Raw genomic sequence first — 4,757 nt, 5'->3', positions numbered from 1 at the left:
GTCAGCTCCTGCTCTTAACTCTGACACGATCTCTTCTAATTGTATATGTAGTTTCTGAGTCTTACTCTTATTTTCAGACACTTATTTTAGTCCGGATCAACCCTACTGTCAATGTGAATGGCCCTTGTAATGCCGGGGATGAGGTTGCTCATGTGGCAAGATGCTATCTGTTGAAGCTTTTTCCAGTGGAATGAGAGCCAAACTCCCTTAGCTTTTCACAGACAAATGCTAAACTGGACAAAGAGACCAGTTGTGTTGTCATCAAGAAAGAAAGGAGAATGCAGAATATGTTGCCAATAAGAATGCTGTAAAGGAACGAGGTATGATGTTATCATAATTTACTTATACCTATCTTTATTTTATTAGTTTTTTTAATGAGACTGTGGTTTGCCTCACACTCACTCAGCTTGTTTGCTCAGCTGGCACTGTACCAGTTGAGCCACATCTCCAGTCTGGCTTTTTGGTGGTTATTTTGGAGATGGAGTCCCTCAGACTTTTCTTTCAAGGGTGGCTTCAAACTGCAATCGTCTGGACCTCAGCCTCTTGAATAGCCAGAACTATATCTGGCTTAACTCAATCTTTAACAAATATATTTATAAGAGTCCTAACTAATATTAAAAAGCTATATTTGTCTTTAGGATACTTGAAAAGTACCTTCCCACATTTTGTTCGTATGGTCTTATGACCTCAATTTTTAAATTGAAGAAACATAAATAAATACAGAAACAAAGAAATTTCCTAAATAATTTTAAGAGATTAACTGAATAGGTAAAAATGATCCACTTTTTGTTTCAGTTTGTTAATGGTATTAGGTTGACTTTTCAACCTTTTTGGCAGTCTGGAATTTTTCTGGATTGTGTTTTCTCCATTTCCATTTGGAAAACAGCATTCGAGCACTACTATTTACTTCCTAGGTAACACTAACAAATCAAACCATGTAACCATGTTATAGAGACACAATGATTTGCCTCAGAATACATTATTTCCCAGATCATTTATGACTATCTGACTTATAGCTGAAGGTCAGAGAGGTTTGCAAGTCACTTGATATCAATAGGAATAAATCCAGATATTGAACTGTACAGTTTTGCTCTAACTACATTCACCTGTTTTTCTTTCTATAAAGGAATATTTGCAGCCACTGATAATGAAAGCCAGGGCCCAGGGTCTATTTCTAGACCAGAAATTTCCTGACTAACTTGCATAGCACCAATTCATCAGTTCTGAAGATACATGCAGTGTGACTGAAAAATAATGTAAGTGATTAGGTTTCTCCACACAATAGAACTCTCAGATAGAAATGAGCATCTCCTTCAGGGGTCCTCAGGGAACCTGTCTACTTATTCCAAAGTAATTGGTCTGGAAACATTTGTGGATTTCCCCTCTGGGGAGGGAATATTCTTTTGAACATCTTTAATAGTGACAGTTTGTCCTTTGAGGATAGATTTGATTTTTGGAAATAGTACAATATATTCATAGTATACATCTGTTATTATTGTCTGCCCAGAAATCTTTCTCCAAACTTCTGGTGGAAAAAAAACTGAATTTCTTCTATTATTTATTCTGTCTTTGAAGATTCTCATGGAGGAAATAGTTTTGAAATGTCTTGGGAAGTGGCCATTTCCCCCCCTTCTGGTAACTGAACCCATATTTTGTATGAGTTTATTGTCCTCTCCTACTAGTTCTAAGTTGTCCAAGTGAGGTTGACTTGATCACTGGTTCCAGAGGAACAGGCACATTGCACGGGTTGGACCACAGCCATCAATCTGGGAACAGATAGACATCTAACCAAAGCATCAAGAAGACACTCAGTTCTTGAGCATGAAGGCTACTGTGGGGTGGGGGCGGGGGGGTGGGGAGCGGAGGATGTCTCACTCTGCTCTAATGAAATCATGAAGCTGCTGGCCATCATCTCACTGCTACAAAAGCTGAATTTGTGTAAAAATGGAGCCAACACAAAAGAAAACCAATCTAAGACATGAGCAATAATACAGGGATATGTAAATATCTGAACACAAGTTTTTGTTTTTGTTTTTTGTTTCTTGGGGGTTTTTTGGTCAGTTGTGGGGCTTGAACTCCAGTCCTGGGCGCTGTCCCTGAACTCTTCAGTTCAAGGCAAGCACTCTACCACTTGAGCCACAGCGCCACTTCCTAAACACAAGTATTTGAGAGACCAAAGTTATAACCTACACTGCTAGACCGTGATGTACCAACAGCAAGAACGATCTTGGGTAATTTTTGTGTCCTTATCCCTTTCTGCCAATAGTGTTGATATGAGCTTTTGTTTTGTAACCAAGAGAGATAATCCAGTAGAAGAGAATTAATGAACCCATCAGGCATAGATATGCATGGCAACCTACCATGGAAGGCATTGATGACAAACTTCTCAAAAAACATTCACTAAGCACCTGCTAAGGGTTGCACTTGGTACCTGAGATGCTAAGATGAGACAGTCAGTTGAGTACCAAGGGGCTTGCAGCCTACAAAAGTGCTGGATTCTCTTCCTCTGCTCTCAGACGTTACGCTCCTCAGGGAGGGCTAAGTGCAGGCAGGGCTTTGTCTAAGATGGCATGTTTAGGCACAGCCAAACATGTTATTGATTTCCCAAGGTGACTAATTGTTGAAAAAAGACAGCAAATATTTGAGGTCATGAATTGTAATGAAAGTCTGTTTACCCTCTGTAGTCCCACATCTTGTGAAACATGAGAAGACAGGAATTTCTATGTAGGGGAGTAAGGGGGGAAGTGTTCGTGCCCATAATGCATAGGTTTATTTCAGAACTAAGAACGACTCTGGACTGATGAGAGATCTTGCATTGGAATGGGAGTCCGGTGACCCTGTCATTAGTCCTAGTTTTCTCAACAGCATTTCTGTTGCTCACACAGGATTCGTGTGTCAGTGGGTTTTTGGGTTTGGGGGGAGGTTGTGTGTTTTTACAAAGAAAAGAAACAAATGTCATTTTGCTCCAAAGTAATAAAGTGATATTCCTTGTTTCCAAGGTGTTTCATTTGCTTAAGTAAAACATAAATAAAGTAAAATTATATCAAAAGGTAGGTGTGTGTGTGTGTGTGTGTGTGTGTGTGTGTGTGTGTGTGTGTGTGTGTGTGTGTGTGTGTGTGTGTGTGTGTGTGTGTGTGTAGTTCTTTTAGTTCTGGGTTCCGTGGACCTCTTGTCCATGTAAAAGGTTTTGTTCTTTCCTTGACCTGAGGTATCCACATTTGAGTTTGGGACCAAAATCAAATGGAGCTGCCACTGCTTAGACAACAGACCTGTATTCCCTTAAGCCTCCACTTTCTGGGAAAAGCAAAGGCTCTCAATCTTGTTGTTTTAAAAATTCTTGAAAAGCTTTGAACTGGGCCACCCTCCTGAAAAGTCAGATTTCACCAGCCTGGAATCTGTCTGGGCATTAAAGACTTAAAACTCTTACATACTTCTTCTAATGTATAACCCAAACAGAATTACTGGTATAGGAAAACTAGTTTTGTTTTACTGGAGCTCTTGTTAAAAACAACCTTCATATTAGCTCTTAAGAAAATTCACTGTTAAGTTTCATTATATTAGAAGGTTTAAATGTGCATTTCTTTTATAGAAAAAAAACAAATAAACAACAAAAACAGTGGGAAAAGTTATCTTGAATAGTACCTGAAAATACAATCAAAGATAATGAAAGGTAGTCTAGCTTCCTTTGTCTCTTGACTATTATCGCATGGCATAATAAAGCTCAGAACCCTCTAAAGCATATCAACTGTGGATGAAGTTATCTTAGCCATTCTTTTGGCATCAAATGTAATCATCTATCATTTTCTAGGTAGTCAGATTCATAATTGAGCACATTTCAAGGATAGTTAAGGGATTGTTTTCCTTGTTAGAAATAAATGGAGAAATTTAGCAACAAAATACAAGTAAACTATAGCTTTTGAACAAATGGAAAATGGGATTCTAAATATTCAACAGCAATTGTATTAAATCTGTCATTTCTGATACATCCAACCAAGTTACTTTTTAATGATGAATCCATACTGTTTTCTCATAGCAATAAGGTATATTTTGGTTTTGTGAAAATTATACTCTCTTTTTTTCAAAAAAAGTTTGGGCTGGGAAGGTGGCTCAGTGGTAGAGTGCTTGCCTTGCATGCATGAGGTCCTGGGTTCAATTTCTTAGCACCACATACACAGAAAAAGCCAAAGTGGTGCTGTAGCTCAAGTGGTAGATTGCTAGCCTTGCTGAAGAGCTGAGGGACAGCGCCCAGGTCCAGAGTTCAGGCCCCAAGACTGACAAAAAAAAAAGTGCAAGTTTGTATTTCAGGACAATATGTTTGTCTCAGAAATAGGATAAATAGACTGTATCCAAGCTTCGCTGGATACAGTTTAAGAGATCATGTGCATGTTCGAATTTATGAGTTCTAAACTAGAGACCAAGGATCATCTGGAACAGTCCATGAAGTTCTTGGGTTCCATGTCCTCTTCAAATCTTAATTTGACATTTTTGCTCTATTTTTTTCTACAAATAATCTATAACTTGTATTAGATTCTCAAAGAGTGGATAATAAAAAACAAAAAATAAGGGAGGAGCAAGAGGGAATAGGAGAAAGAGGAGAAGGGAGAGGAGGAGGTAGAAGAAGAGAAGAACAAGGAGTAGGAGGAGGAGGAGGAGGAGGAGGAGGAGGAAGAGGAGGAGGAGGAGGAGGAGGAGGAGGAGGAGGAGGAGGAGGAGGAGGAGGAGGAGGAGGAGAAGGAGGAGGAGGAGGAGGAAGAAAA

The sequence above is a fragment of the Dipodomys merriami genome, unplaced genomic scaffold (genome assembly GCF_024711535.1).
Source record: "Dipodomys merriami isolate MVZ:Mamm:240054 unplaced genomic scaffold, mDipMer1.0.p SCAF_20, whole genome shotgun sequence".
Lineage (NCBI taxonomy): Eukaryota > Metazoa > Chordata > Mammalia > Rodentia > Heteromyidae > Dipodomys > Dipodomys merriami.
The sequence above is the reverse complement of the archived record's forward strand: the minus strand, read 5'-3'. Positions refer to the sequence as shown.